General features: G+C 34.0%; 1 protein-coding gene and 2 non-coding genes across 6 annotated transcripts in view; all 3 read left to right on the top strand.

Annotated features, from left to right (window-relative positions):
* LOC123539500 (frizzled-5-like) overlaps window positions 1-16,638 on the top strand; it is a 74,297-nt gene that overhangs the window by 44,867 nt on the left and 12,792 nt on the right. The window contains exon 1 of one of the 4 annotated variants that reach the window (XM_053529486.1): window positions 227-359. The exons of 2 other annotated variants lie outside the window; for them this stretch is intronic. The gene's annotated coding sequence lies outside the window, so the exon portion shown is untranslated. Of the gene's footprint in view, window positions 1-226; window positions 360-11,449; window positions 11,469-16,638 lie in introns of those variants that run through there. One more of the 4 variants, XM_053529487.1, reaches the window with a different exon arrangement.
* On the top strand, window positions 5,323-5,415 carry Trnam-cau (transfer RNA methionine (anticodon CAU)). The gene is made up of 2 exons: window positions 5,323-5,359; window positions 5,380-5,415. It is a non-coding gene; the product is annotated as a tRNA-Met (tRNA).
* Trnam-cau (transfer RNA methionine (anticodon CAU)) lies at window positions 6,713-6,804 on the top strand. Its single transcript is given in 2 exon segments — window positions 6,713-6,749; window positions 6,769-6,804. It is a non-coding gene; the product is annotated as a tRNA-Met (tRNA).

Raw genomic sequence — 16,638 nt, 5'->3', positions numbered from 1 at the left:
GCTGGGACCTTGAGTTTTTTCATAAGCAAAAAAAATATTCATTGTTCTGTCAGATTACTTGCCAACCATATTCCTCAAAACCACGGTATCAAGTGTCATAACTGGTGCGGAAGACAATTTTTCCGGTGGTATCTCAATAATTTATAACTGCATGCGGCTCTGGATAAATATATTGTATCGTCTGTCTAGAGTCTATGCTTTGTTGTATAGGAGACTACTCTTGAAGCTATTCATTTTTTTTATATAATCTGCTAAAAACAGTGATACGGATTTCACTGAGATAATTAAAGTGAGCAAATATAAAAATGGGAAATATCTAGCTGGTGACCAAACTTTCTCTCGTATGAGAAGCAATACAAGTAAGCAAACTTTCTGCTTATTTTCCGATTTGTGTATATTTATAATTCCATAAGGGTTTAAATTTTATGATAAAAACTGATAAAATAGCTGTCCAAATAGATGTTTTGCAAAATTGTTTGGTTAGAAAAGCGTTACTTGTAATACTGCAAATGAGACTGTACTGTTAGAGCTACAAAGGGAGGTAATCAAAGACAGCAGATTCAATAAAACCTTCTGCTGTATTCATTAACAATTCAAATCTCTGTCAAACATGTAGAAAACAATTATCATACATGGTATTAGACTAGCTCCTAGACTGTACTACATCTTTTTCATTTTTAAATTGTGAATATAGTCAGTGTATGTCCTATGTCCAATATCGTAGACTGATAATATTACAATCAGTTCTCTGAGAAAATCTCTAAAATAGACTGGTAATTGTCACTATCACATAAAATAAAAGAAAAAATACAAAAGCTGAAATATCGTGACAAATTCTTTATTATCAGTCTAGTAGCTAGTCTAACATAGGATTTAATAAGAAATTAACATATTTTATTTCAATAACGAAAAATTTCAGCCACATTTTAAACAAAGGCATTATAAGCCTTTAAGCATGTCTATATAGTAGCCGCCGGTAACCCTTGCGGGCCACTTTTACAGGATATTATTGGAGGATAGTGCACGATGCAGACGACGCTCTAATTCTGGAAGCTTTCCTGGTACTTTAGCTTGCCAAGAGTAAAGCACGTGTGCACGGTAAAAGCTGTCCGAATGTTTTCAGTTTTTATTTTTTCACTCCACTGTTGAAGTACGTTACACTTCCGGTCCCCTTGAACGTAACGCGCATGCGCTAGCTAAATAATGGCCGATTTAAACAACAATAAACACTGACTAAGACTTAGTAATTTTTTTGCTGTAATTTTGCTCAGTCCTGCAAAGACTAATCTTTAAATGTGGCCAATCGCCGATATTGGTCAGGCCCACGTTAAGCGGATATCAGACATTAACAACTAACTGTTCTCTGTCGAAAACCAATGTAGGACCAATACTGCGTTACCTTTGGAAAACAGATAACGGGCCGGTATTGAAAACTAAATCGGCTCGATATCGGCCTGCTGTGAACTGCTTCCTGGGTAACCAGTTAGACTATTTTATATTTGTCATATTTATTGGCATTTGAAAAAAAAATACCTTGAATATTAACACGCAGCTTCTGAATTTTCTATAATTTCTTTCTCTGATAAGTTATCAACTGTATTTCAGTTCGTCAGACATTTTAATAGAATTCTAACAAGCCTTTGATTGACTGAAAGTAATTGACTACATCATAACCCAGCGGTTATAAATTATCGTAAGTGTGGATCTACTTTCACGGAGTAATACACTTCACATCAGCCTAAGTGGTTGATGTAATACTACACCAGAAAATGTAAATCCCAGATATTCGAGAAATTTCTTGGGAGTTCCTGCTCGTTTTTCTGAATTTTGAAATGAACCTCTAAGACTCTTTGATAACACATAGTACATCTGTTAAATAAATAGATAAAATGAAGATAACTAAAACTCTAAATAGATGGTAAAACACACTTGTTTATTTTGCGCTTATCGATACAGGGCGGGGGTAACATGCCTTTTTCATTAGAGGCATTGTTAAGACAAACAGAAGTAGCGATGAGAAACTAATTGGTGCAATTTTTTCAGTATGAGGAATTTATTCTAATAAGACATTTTGCACACTCTTTGCACATATTTTGAATTTCTTTAATACCATCATATTTTGCGATATGGTTTTGATATTTCTTACTTTTAGCTCGATATGTCCCTTTTTCTTTTCCATAGTAAAAACAAAACACACTTTTTGGTACACAGATTATAGCCATAATAATGTTCTTTTGGCCTTCTCTGTTTATCTGACAGAACATCTTATATCAGCAATAAGTCCAGGAATCTGCCTTGTGTAGAAAAATATATTTATAGAATATAATCAGAATAATTTCTTTCCCAAATTAAAAAAAAAAAAAGAATTACAAGAAAATTGTTTATTTTATTGTCTTAAGCTTAATAAAACACTGTTTTGCTTACTACATCTACAATGCCATATGAAAAGAACACAATCGTCTCTGATACACTGTTTACAAGAAAATCTTACATGTGCCCGCTTATAAAGATCTTGGTCGTGATTTCGGATGTATACGGTAATTCGGATCAGCGACCGCAAACGTAATGAATAATTCCTAATCTGTTCTGTCGGTCGAGCAGTGGGTGTGCCAGAGTTGAACGTAAATATTTGGATAGTGCGTCTAACATGGTAAATAATTGGTCTTCATTTTGATACATCCTGGAACAAAGTATGTATACATATGTCATGTCTGTCTGAAGTACATCAAACACGATGTCAGCGGAACAAATATATCAAAGTTTTACATTGTATTTTCAGCAGGTATCTATCAAGAAACGGCACTATATTTTCTCTAATTTGACGCATACTGTGGGGTGTTCTTAATAGGATGGTGTTTTTGGAAACAACTGTATCGCATTAAGCAAGTGACAAAATCTATGGGAGATAATGCATATGAATTGGTGTTTGTATGCAGTTTCTTAGAACTTCTTTTTTCATACAAGTAAAGTCGTTCTTCGGTAAAAAGGATTTTTAAAAGTAAACACCAGTATGTGTACAAAAATATGGGTGATCTATTTATCTGTTTGTTCAAAAATTTGAACGAACACTATTTTGCAGAACAAACTTAGCTCCACATAAAGTCTTCTTTTTTTATAGAGTTCCTGGGTTTCTTCAACTTTCTGTTTTGCAGAACAAACTTAGCTCAACACAGAGTCTTCTTTTTTATCGAGTTCTTGGGTTTCTTCAACTTAGTGTTTTGCAGAACAAACTTAGCTCAACACAAAGTCTTCTTTTTTATCGAGTTCTTGGGCTTCTTCAACTTTCGGTTTTGCAGAACATACTTAGCTCCACACATAGTCTTCTTTTGTACTTGGGATTCTGCAACTTCCTGGTGGATAAATGACAAAGCTGGCTAGTCTCTGTGATTTTCTGCGGATTTCTCCATAAGTGGGCAGTATTTTCAAACATCTATTATTTCAACAAAGTAAGAAAGCCGATAGTACTACCATCGTAATCTTATAAATTCCCTGATATTTTACTTATTTTTATAATTAAAAATCATTATACCCATGCAGTTATGTTTGACCGATCAGCGTGGAGAGACACCTCATAGCCTCGCATGCTCCCTTAGCAAAAATCTTTGTATTTATAGGTCTGTAACCAACTGAACAATCTTTTTCTAAACTCGTTATCTACATTTAGTTATTTTGAAAAAAAAATTCACGTGATCACTTTCTTAAAAATTGATTTACGTTTTAATTATTGAATAACTGAATATTAGGAAATATTTTGAGAAAAATTATCTTAACAGAGAAACCCATGCATTTGTAAGTGTATACCCTGCACATTTTTGCGGTGCAGTTTTTTGGCATTGTATAGTAAACATGGTGTCTGTGTAAAAGCATTTCTTTGAAGAAACATGACCCATACATTTATTTCTGCTAAAGTTCTTTCTGCATCATTTCAGAAGTTTTTCTTGAAATGAAGGATTTTCAGTGAATAAAAAAAAGGCTGGTTATGCGGAATACCTCGGCGACTATTGTTTTCATGTGTAATAAGCATGAGAAAGATCAGCGTGCGTCATGCATTTTACATTTCGCAAAATGTAAATCACATTATTAATGGAATTTATAAAAATTACTCTGACGATGGAAAATGATAAAGCAAAATGAAATCTGCCATCTTTCTCTCTTGACCGGAAGTCATTATAATGGACTCTGCACGCGACAAATTGATCACATGACTCACAAATTAGACTGGTTCACGACAAATTTACTTAATTAAGTTACCGACCAGGAGCGGAATAAAATGAGAGGCCGTCAATGTAATGATAATCAAATATTGTTTGATATTTTCATCTTCTCCCCATGATGCATCATTTTAATACAAGGAAATAAATGAACTGAAAAACACGGGATTTAAGGCAAGACGAATTAATTTCTTTTACTATGTCTTCTTGACGTAAGAATAGGCGGTGGGGTGTAAATTTGCCGTTGTTTTTCACTTACATGTACTTCATACGTGCCGAAAGGTTTGCTTGTTCAAATTGTAAGAGATCAACAACTTTGTTAGTTTAAAAAAGAATATAGACATGATAATGATTTGTCGGGGATGGGGAACATTTTCCGTATTTTCTTCTGACTTTTCTACTCGCAGCAGACCGTTAGTATGTATTGATATGTCTATGGTTAATTCTAGATAATTTACCAGTTTTTTTTTCTCCGATTGCTTCACAAGAATGCATACTGACATGTAATAATTCGTCATTCTATCATGCCATTGCACAGTACAGAATATAGCATGTAAAACATATATTTATGTGTTTTGCTCGCTCTGCAACTTGATAGAGGTTTTTAAAATACCATGAATTATTCAAAAGCCCCACCGCATGCTGTCCGTCGCAATTAATGAAATTTCAAATGAAATTAGACTTTATTCATATCTCGACTGTCCAGTTTAATCAAGATCTGAAATATTTGCTCGTCGCTGTTTGTTTCTTTGTTTCCACGATCCAAATACTGGTACTGATCCTAGACAATACACAAGTACATGCAAAACTAATAGTACTTATTATTTACTTCATCCCCTCCTTCATCATCATAATCTCCATCATCATCATCATCATCATCGTCATCACCATCATTATTATTATTATTATTATTATCTTTTTTCTCGTTCTCTTTTTTCTGTTTTTATTTCCTTTTTCTTTTTTTTTCTTCTTAATTTCCATTTCTTCTTCTCTAATTTTATGTTCATGTGTTAACATTCCTACAAAAAGGGAAAACACAAACTTTGTTGCTCTTTTATGGTTGTCGAGCTGCATTTTTTGTTCAATATTACAACATCATTTTAATACAAGTGCCTCGGTAGCGCAGTAGGCAGCGCGTCAGTCTCATAATCTCATATACAACAGAGCGATCTGAAGGTCGTGAGTTCGATCCTCACCCGGGGCACAATTTTTTTAGCTCACCTGAGCACTAAGTGCTCAATGGTGAGCTATTGTTGTCAGTGATTGTCCGTCGTCCGTCAACGTTTTCGTTTAAACAACATCCCCTCCTAAACCACAACGCAAATTTTGACGAAACTTTTACAAAGATAATTTTTGGGTGGTCTTCTTTCAAGATTGTTCAAAGAATTGATTGCCAATTCAACCGAAAGGAAAAACTTCAAAAAATTTCTCTTCCGAAACCACAGGTCCTGGGGCTTTGATATCTGGTATGTAGCATCATCTAGTGGTCCTCTACCATGATTGTTCAAGTTATTCCCCAAGAGTCGAATGTGGCCGCGCCCTAGGGGTCACCCTGGTGGTCACATGGTTTATATAGACTTATTTAGAGAAAATCTTCTTGTCCAAAATCACAGGGCCTTCGGCTTTGATATTTGGTATGTAGCATCATCTAGTGGGTCTCTAATAAGATTGTTCAAATTATAACACTAGGATCAAATATGGCCCCGCCCTGGGGGTCGCATGGTTTATATAGACTTAATTTGAAAATAGTCTTGTCCAAAACCACAGTCCATAGGGCATTGATATTTGGTATGAAGCATCTTCTAGTGGTCCTCTACCAAGATTGTTCAAAATATTCCCCTAGGGTTAAAAAGGGGTCACATTGATTATATAGACTTATATATGGAAAACTTTAAAAATCTTTTTTGTACAAGACCACATGGCCTAGGGCTTTGATATTTGATATGTAGCATCGTATAATATTTTTTCGCCAAGATTGTTCAAATTATACCCTGGGATTTAAAAAGCACCGCCCCGGCGCACATGGTTTAAAAAGACTTGTATAGGAACAACTTCAAAAATCTTGTTTATGTAGTGGAAACTTTTAAAAAAACTGTCATGTTTGATATTGTCATACCCCCCCCCACCTCCCCGCCTCACCCCCAACCCCGCTTGTATTTATTTGGCATAAACTTTTAACTATTCATCCAAGCAACTAAATTCTGTTGAGTGATATAGGGCTGTTATGAAAGTTGTGAATATGATAAAAACAAAATGCTTCCTTCATTTCTTTCTGGATTTTTTTTTTCACCATTGCTACATCAGTTGTGTGGTGTTTTTTTTTTGTGTGTGTGTGTGTTTTGTATATTGCAGATAGTTCGGCGAATTCTTCATATTTCTTTATCCTTCGTGCAATACGTGCAAATATGTGGCGTTTTCTCGCCTAATCGATTTGAATTTCAATATTGCAATTTGGTCATCCTATATTAAGATGCAAGGCGTATAAAATCAGATATGTAAGTGCCTCGGTAGCGCAGTAGGCAGCGCGTCAGTCTCATAATCATAAGACCACAGAGTCATCTGAAGGTCGTGAGTTCGATCCTCACCCGGGGCACCAATTTTTTGGCATTTTTTATATTTTAAACTGTATGCGTCCTGCTTTTTGTCTAGGTTTTGAAGGATTCTTTTTTCATCATTACAATCTTGATTTGTTGTTAATTTTTTAGCTTTTGTCGTTGTCACTTTACTGTCTAAAATCGGTTGTGCAACTGCCACTACATAGCAAATAGACCGGCAAATTCTTTTTATCCCCTTATCCGTTGGACATAACGTTAAAATATGTAGAATTTTCCGATCTCAGCGATTTGCATGACGTCTTTTTGCAATCATGTTATGCCACTGAAAAATCTCTTTTACAGATCCGTCGACTTTCATTTCACTGGATCCTCAAACTTTATGTTGATTAAATTTTCTAACAAAGCTACCTTTTAATTCTGTTTTGAGGGCCATTTTAAATGTATCAGAAATACGCGCTTAAACGTTTGACCCCAATTAGCACCGGCATTTCTGTTTAAGATATATGGACCCTTAAGACAGGCAAACGTATCTCGTGCATAAAGAATCCATTTCCTTGAATGCCTTAAGTGGTTTCCTATCATTAAAATTTCAAAAAATACTGAAATTGATATCTTTTGTTCTCAAGTGTTTTCCTTTCGGGAACAAAACAAAAACTTTTCAATTATTAACGATATTTTGGTTATAAGTATGGTTCTACCCTTTGTCGTACAAAATGTTGTCACCTGATCTTGTCAGGAAAACACGATCCTTTTCTTTTAAATGAAAGGAACTTTTGAGAAAAGCTATTATCACCATTTAAAATAATGTACTTGGCTTCTAGAATGTTTGTTTATTTGGTTGTATTTCATTGAGTGCCTGGTATCTTTTAACAAAAACAACAAAAGCCAATAGTTTAACATCGTTAATACGATATAACGGGGATTTGGTGACCAACAGAAGAAAGCGATCAAGACTTTTTTAATCAAAAATATACTTGGGAACAACCAGTCAGTGTTTGAGGTTATAAAATGAGTTTGGAGGGCAGCCTCAGAATGCAGTCTTCTTTTCATTGGTTTATTTCACACATATACTCAGAAACTACTAAACAGGCATTGATGTTTCAAAACGGAGTAGGAAGCCGTCTTGCCATTGGTTGATTCAAAACTATGCACAAAATCTACCAATCAGCGCCTTATTTTTTTCTATTTTAGTTTGTAAACAAGCCTGAGAAGGAAGGCTTCCTGACATTGGTTGATTTCAAAAATATGTTCAGAAACAACCAGACGTGTAGGCTATAAAACTGAGTATTGAGACAAGCATGAGAAGGAAGCCTTTTTGCCATTGGTTGAATTCAAAACTGTGCTCAGAAACAACCAATCAGGCCTGTGGGTTATAAAACGAAGTAAGGAGACAACCCCGAGAAGGAAGCATTCTTGCCATTGGTTGATTTCAAAAACGTGCTCAGAAACAACCATTCAGGGCCTGAAGTTATAAAACTGTGTTTGGAGACGAGTCTGAGAAGGAAGCCATCTTGCCATTGGTTGATTTCAAGAATATGCTCAGGAACAACAATCAGGGCCCGAGTTTGTAAACCAATTTCAAACCTACCGGTAGATCCTGAGTGCACTCTAGCTTGAATTGACCAATGTCAAGATTGCATTTGTAGACTGGTCTCAAAACTCAGATTTATCACCTTATACCATTGTTCATATAACCAGTCTGAAATATTTATGGCACGTGTTGTAAAATATTTATTCAAAAACGGTCATTTGCTGAATAAAACAATGGACAGTTTTGGGGTATATTACTGAGTGAGAGGGACTCCAAAATATTATCAGATTTCCAAAACAATCCTTTTATAAAGAATTCATACCTGCTTATCATGAACTTACGTGCGTTTCTTTTACATACGTCGCAATAAAAGTCTAAATTTTCGTTTCCTTCTATACCTTGCAGGAAAATGATAAAGTATAAAGCTAAAATCCCTCCAAATAAGGAAAATGGGAAGGTGCGTTAATAAGATAATTATTTTCCTATTTCCATTTAGTAAATCAAAGATGAAATTAATTCGCCGACGGAAATGAATATCCGCAAATTTTAAGACAATGGTAAAACACCGGTCATTTTTGGGTTTGATGATATGAAAATAATAGCTTTTAATGAAAGTATAATACGAATCTGCCGTTTAGTTAATCTTTCAAAGAAATGGACATCATATTTAATTACCGGTTTATATCGGATGAGTCTGGAATCAAAGGGCATCTTAATGGATTGGTGATATAGGAAAATATTTAAAAATAATTACAAAGACATTAGAAACGTAGGTACTCACATTCTATAGCCTTGAAGGTTTTTTTTTTCAAGATTTAGTCACTTTCTTTTATCAAAATTTCTTAAATTTACTTAATTTCTTAAATTTATTTATTTCCAATATACTGTTTCGATATGGAATTTGAATCAGGGGATTCTGTTGATTTATAAAAATTATTTTCTTCTTATGGTATAACATTTGAACCAGGGGATCCTGTTTATTTATACAAATGAGCCGCACCATGAGAAAACTAACATACTGCGTTTGCGACCAGCATTGATCCAGACCAGCCTGCACATCCGCGCGGTCTGGTCAGGATCCATACTGTTCTCTTTCAAGACCTACTGCAATTAGAGAAACCGTTAGCAAACAGCATGGATCCTGACCAGACTGCACGGATTTGCAAGCTGATCTTGGTCTGCACTGGTCGCAAAGGCAGAAACACTTGCAACCAGCAGGCTAATTGTTAACTTAAAGTAGCTTTAAAATGACTTTGCATTTTATTTAACAACTCGGGCCTAGTTTTACCAATCTTAAGGTCGTTCTTGCCAAATAGGGACTGGCCTCTAATGGCAGTGGTGCTTGCGATCGTAATTTATCTAAACATGGGCGAACAAACAGATACAATATTTTTGCATTTAACAATTTAAAAGGACATAATAATACACGTTTATTATTGTCGTATGGAATGTTTTGACCGTTCAAGTGGTATCAATGTTCTTAAGCTGGAAATTTAAGGCACTTAAACATAGAGATAGCTTAAATAAGCGGATTTCGGACAGGGCGATTTTGTCTATAAGTATCAGATAAATCTGGCCCAAATAGGGCAGTTATGAGATATCTTAAATGACATTTTCTTTTTTATGAATAGTGGCTTTGTAATAGGCCTGCGTAATCGAGTTGGTTTACAAATCTTGAACTGTTATTCTTACGGATGTATTAAGTTCTGTATTTATAAGAAAACAAAAAAAATGAAACTCCATATTAGACAGACATCCAGACAAATGCACGTCATTTTCTTGTATTTTGTTTTTGTTGTTGCTGTTTTAAGAATATGTACATTCTCTCCTTAGACAATTTAAGTATTTCGTGATATTTGGTAAGACATGCGATAGCAATTTCAAAATTCATGACACCTGCATATGGGCTCGCCGGAGTTTGTCGGTATCATAACCGTGTGCAGTGATTGTTGGATTAACTTATCACTTGATTATCAATCATTCACGTTAACTCTGACTGTTTAAATGCATGCATTTGCTATCGAGTCAACTTTTTAAGATAGACTTCTGCTCTGTTGTGTCCTGTTCTGTTCTATACTTGTACTACTAGAGGCCCAGATTGGGAAAAAATACTGTTAAGGAATGATTTTTCATGTCACAGTTACCTTTTCTCTTCTTATTTTTAAGGTAGTGGACCCATGATTGAAAATTAACGTAATCTCCGTATGCTTAATCGGCATTCTTCGGTTTTTACGGAAATCCATGTACATGTTGAGCTGCATTTACGACCGAAGAATGCCGAATGAGTTACGGTGAATACGTACTCGTACGGAAACTGCCGAGTGTCATTTCGGGTCCATCACCTTAAACTATTTCGGTCATAATAACCATAATATTATTACATCGCGTTGGAAAATGCGATTTTAAAACTTGCTTAACTTAATTTTAGTCATTTGATTCTGTCTGACACAAACCATTAGTACACACAGCTTACCTATTACAGACAATAACTAAACGGTATGCTTTAAAAAAAAAAACGCTAGCTAAGAACAAAATGGTATCTAGCTCTTTTACATTCTTTTTTTCCGGCAACCTCGGTGCATGGACATTGCATTTTTTTCTGTTATAGTATAAAGAATAGGTTCTGTCAGCTGTGTAACGATGTATTTCAGGTGATACTGTAAGAACAAACATGTAATTATTTTCAGACTAATCAGTGTCAAAAATCAAAAGAAAATCACTTCATTAGAAAATTAAAAACATCATAAGCTTTTATCGGAACAAATGACTATACAATCAGTTAAAGACAGAATTGAAAGAAAATTTTGTCATTAGATTTGACACTATTTTACCACACAGAATTAGGTGTGAAGGCCTACCTAGATCTGATCGTAAATCTATTAAAGAACAATAGAAAGTCGCATGTCAGTCCGATCTTAATCACACTTGGCATGCACTATTAGTGCCAAATTTCAGCAAAATGGCTCCAGTATTTTAATTAACGAAAATAAACGCACTCAGGCGTTAAATAAATTATAAATACCTAAAGAAAATGTAATGAAGAGGTAAACATTACTTCAAATTAACAGATTTCTTTTGAAAATACGGAGTAAAGAGATTTGTTTGGACTTTGGAGTTACTTTTCTGTTAGATACAAAAACAATCACTTTTAAAGGACTGTATTTAATATACGTAAGTAAATTACTTTTAATTCTTTGTAAATTTTACGTTATACTAATGAAATAAGTAAGCTTGCGATTTTATAGGAAAACTTAATCATTTATAATAATTAAAAAATATAATGAATGCGCGTGCAATTTTGTTGAAACTGATAGGTTATGTCATCTGAAGTTTTAGATAATAAAACCGTGCTAAATGTCCACAAAATTATGATAGTTTCAAAGACTGTGACATGCAAACCCTACGACAGAAAAGTAAATGAATTGATAATGGTAAAGTCGGGATATTCATAGACTAGCCACTAGACAGATTATAAAGATTTGTCTAATCTATTTCGTAGTGACACAAGCCAGTCTATTCTAGACATTATATTAAAATTACCTTGATATAAATGTATTGAACATATGATATAGACTTGCTTAATTCACTGTTATGAATCATAAAAATGTAAAAAAGTGGTATTCATAATTTTAACATGTCCGAAATATTGCGGAATGATACTAATTTCACTTGGGTAATGATTACATTTTACTCGGACTTTTTCATAGACCCCTTATGTAAAATCGCAAATTTTAAACTAATATCAAAGTATTAAATCCATAAAATATTTCAATGAAACTTCGAAGTTTTGTAGTTTGTAGCATAGTCTAAGATCTAGAACAGGATATTTACAACAGTGCTGATCTCGAAGTTTATTTACATATTCAAATGTATAAAAAAATTTACCGCTGGACTTTAAAGAAGATTTATTTATATAAACATATACATCTGTTAAATTCTTGTAAAAATACACCGTTATCTTTGTTAATGGACATCAAAATATATGAAGTATTTTGTGTTCTAAACAGACAAGCATTTTTGTAATGTTTTGACCATCTGTCAATTAATCGGTCATCTTTTGATGTCAGATATATACATGTAAACAAACACTACATCCATCTACTGTAAAAACAAACAGACATATAGACAGGCAGATAAAGTATATATGTTGTTATAAAAGTAAGCCATGATTCCGGCAATGTTCCTTTGATTAATATAAAGACACACTTCAAACAACAGTTAGACATTTTATTATATGTATGCGATTTTCGTTTTTTTTTTGTATGAAATAGTAAGTTCTAAAGAAGAAGAAAAAACACACCCCCAAAATACCTCTTTTAAAATCATGCAATTTTGTTATTCAGTTGACATATCTTTACAAAGAAGGATGCAAAACAATTGTTTTCGGACTATTATTATTATTATTATTATTATTATTATTATTATTAATTTCGATAGTTTCATTTTCAACTTTAAAAAATATTTGAACGAAAAAATACTTCTTGTTTATACCGGTGAACCTGTATAAACCGGACAGTTTCGGGGCCGAAGCTAAGTTCAGTTTTTAGGGGTTTCACTTTGTTTGCATATGACAAAGACAATGAAATATCGACAAATAGTATAAATGCCCTTGCAAAAACAGTTTTTTACATTACCCTGTTTCTTTATGTATTCTAACAACGGTCCTCAGGACAGAAACAATCTAATTGGAATTTTAGTAACAACGAAGTTTATGTATATACGGGAGGGTCAGCATTTTAGTGACCTGTTGACGAAATTCTGATGTAACGTGTCCGCTACTTATTTCAGCGGGATATTATTTTGCACAAAATATTAACATGAACTAATTAGAAAACAAGCCATAATTTCTACACAAAATTGTGTCATTTTTATTTTCTTTGATCAGCATATGCAGTATTATCTTAAATACTAGTTTAAGCCGCTTATATCATAAAGAGTGTGCTTGCGTGTTATGTCATTAAGCCGCTTGTATCATCGCCTAAACCATATAAATCTAAGATGTCCGCTTCCTAATTAAGCCACTGAAAGCCTGGTCGGCTCCGGTTCGCATATGGCTTTATTTAACGGCTAACTCGTTTAAGAACATTGTGTATGGTAAACATAGGCGAAAGCAAATGTTATAAGTAGTTTGTTTAACGGTTGCTTCGAGGTCCGACCATTCAATGTTACCTTACATTACCAGATATTATGCAATATGTTTATGAAAACTGACAAGATTGTTTATACAAGGAAAACTCTAAAATAATAACGAAAAGGCACTTAGAGATGGTCCATATCAAACAAGATTGATGTTTACATTCTCGTTACTTGACAGTGTCTACAGGACTTAACTGAATGTGTCGTGCGTCTGTCTGCATGTACTTTAAGTAATAAGGGCTTGTTTCACAAATGTTCATAAATGTCATCTCAAATTCTATCCTGAGTATGGGCTGTGAAAATTCATTGGATATAAGCCTGTTCTCGTATCTTTCATAAAAAGGGTGTCGTGAATTCAATTTTAGGACAAATTTGTTTTATTTTTGTTCAGCTCAGATTCCAAGAAAAGCCGAATTAGTAAAACTGAATCTATTTAAAATAATGTTCGCGCAAGAACGTACTCCTAATTTGAAGTAATTTCTAATATAAGATTCGTCCTAAGAAGGTTTCTTGAAACGGGTCCAAATACTTTACCAATTAAAGACTTGAACAACCCTGTTTTTGGCAGTTTTTTTTTTTTTTTTTTTTTTATTTTTATGGGTCGGTCTAGTGTTTTGTGATTCCCGTTTGACGAAACCGTCTCGGGAAATTTGTAAAAATCGGGGTTTTGCAGATGTTTCTTGTTGGTTTAGTGAATGTATTTGTTTATGCGCACCCCTCTCCCTTAAGGCAAAGTACTTTCCTTTTTTTTGACAATAGCCGTTTTAGGACATAGGTACTTGTAATAGCAGCTTCAGAGATGGTCGGACTCCCTTGTAATATTTTTAACATCAGAACTGAAATAATTTTATAGAATTAAAACAAAATTAGTATATCTAATAAATTTGTTATCTATCGTAAAGTCTTTGTTTTAGTTACAATTTTCACTGAGAGATAGCGACCAAGTATGGCTACTATCACGTACTGAAGTCCGAAGTGATGTTTGCACATGGACGGTCGATGTCCGATAATAGACCGATAATGGCAAAATAATACGTAATGATATCCTGTTGTGTCGATAAGGTAATCTTAGAGTGAACTATATCTCTATGAATTTGTCATTTGTGTCCATCAAGACTTAATAACAAGTGGTCAGTCTGTCATAAGATAAACAGGAGATATGAAATATTGGAGAACTTAGTTCTGGCATGTGGACCGAGACAAAACATGTTCAGTACATTTGTATCTTTTGCAAACGTCAACTTCTCGCTTAAATCTAAAGACATACATTTCATATGACACCCAGCTTGAAATTCCATTTGTTTTAAAGTTTTTTAAGTGGGAATAAACTGTAAAACTGGCGTTGTCTGAGTTTAATATCATTTCAAATCCTTCGTCTTCGTTTTGGGAATAAATATGGGTTAAAATACTCAGATTTTTTTACATCATTATACATCTTGCAAAAAGCCAAGTTTAACTCGAAATGAGAAATGGTGAAATCTGCGTTGCACTCAAAGACAAATCATGACGGTATATGAGTAAAATGCAAACTTGGATTGTGCTTATACATGTATCAAGTTCTTAGTAATACTTTATTTATTTTGGTAATCCACTGGTACCATAAGAGTACCTCCATTGTTGTTGACAAACTTGCGCTTTAAACAGATTCAAACTCATGGTAAATGTGCTCGCTATAATGGACATCTTTTAATAGATTACTTCGAATTTCCTCAAAATTTGAATACGTTTTCTGTGTATAATTTTGTTGTAAGTAAAATAAAAGTTCAAGTAACTAAGTGTAAGCATCTGTGCTTTTTTTTTATTATAAACTCGTCAAATACTTCTACGATAGTCCGTGGTTGCTAGATATACTGTCGGGGACATGTTTTTATCAAGGTTAATGTATAAAGAAGCTGGGAAAGAGATTAGATATAAGAAGTGTAACAAAATGAAGAATGACACATAGCGAATGTTTTGTGTAGAATTCTTCGTACAATGCCAAGTCGATATCAAAAAGAACTCCTGTTTTACAGTAAATATACGTTATAATGTAACACTTGTGCCATACATTTCAGCTACATAGTTATCACGTCGAATTAATTATCTAACTTGCCTTCGGTGAGAATTAATCTGACGTTTTGTTACCTTCCTCGGCTGTCATGCCGCATGCAGATTTCGTTTATTCAAAAATTACTGCGCACATCCGGTTTTAACACACCCAAGGTCACCTTCTTTGGCGATCCTTGTTACTCAAGAGGTTGTTCCAAGTACCGGTACTGTTTTCAAACGCAGCGGTAAAGCGTCTGTGCTTTGCTCGTCTCTGGCAGTGTATCTAATTACGCTGAGAAAATAGGTCCCCGGTGCCAAAACATTCAACCTCATTGCACCCTTTGGAAGCAAAGCTGTGACATCCCGCAGCGAAAATTAGACCCGATTAGATGGTAATTTCAACCAGCTTCGGTGCACGTTTTGTTCAGAGCTTAAAATTGTCAAAATAGATTTGCCGAGTTTATTTTGATTTTGTTAAACCATGTTGATACATATCTAATTCCACCAAATGTTGGTATAGATGAGTGCATGTCAAAACTTCGTCTTATTTTGCCAAATAGTTCGCACGTTCAGCATGTGCTTTTATAATCTTTTAAATCATGCGCACAGATAGTTTAAATATAAACAGATTTGCGAGGAAAATGTCAAACAAATGTTTGATGAAACTTGCTAAAATACAATAAATAAACAGTAAAAAAAGTTACTTCCAATATCTCCCGCTATATTTTATTCATTTATAGTAGTAAATAAAAACCGAGATAGAATCTTAGATAATTAGACATCAAAAAATGTAATAATAATTTCTTGAAAAGTATCATTCGAAGTAAATGCATCATCATCATCAACAACAACAACAGCAAAACAAGAAAGATAGATAAGTTTAGAATTTAGGGTGCTTGGACTTCAACACAGTTTCGTCTGGTAATTGTTAAAGTGACCATTTGGCTACAAATCGTTCATACAATTTACATTGTTTTATGGAATCGCAGAAAAGATGAAATAAGAAAAAAAGGAACTTTCCGTTTCTTTTCCATAATTCTGTTTTGTGCGCTTTTAAGGTACAAAATGAACAAGATATGACAAATACTTTGTTGTATACAAGTTTTTGTCAGTAGACTGATTATTTCCAAATTACTGTGACCAAAACTCCTACCACCTTTTTGATTTTTGTGAAAAA

This window comes from Mercenaria mercenaria, chromosome 18, assembly GCF_021730395.1.
Source record: "Mercenaria mercenaria strain notata chromosome 18, MADL_Memer_1, whole genome shotgun sequence".
NCBI classification, from domain to species: domain Eukaryota; kingdom Metazoa; phylum Mollusca; class Bivalvia; order Venerida; family Veneridae; genus Mercenaria; species Mercenaria mercenaria.
Note: the sequence above shows the minus strand (reverse complement) of the source record. Positions and strands in the feature narration are given on the sequence as shown.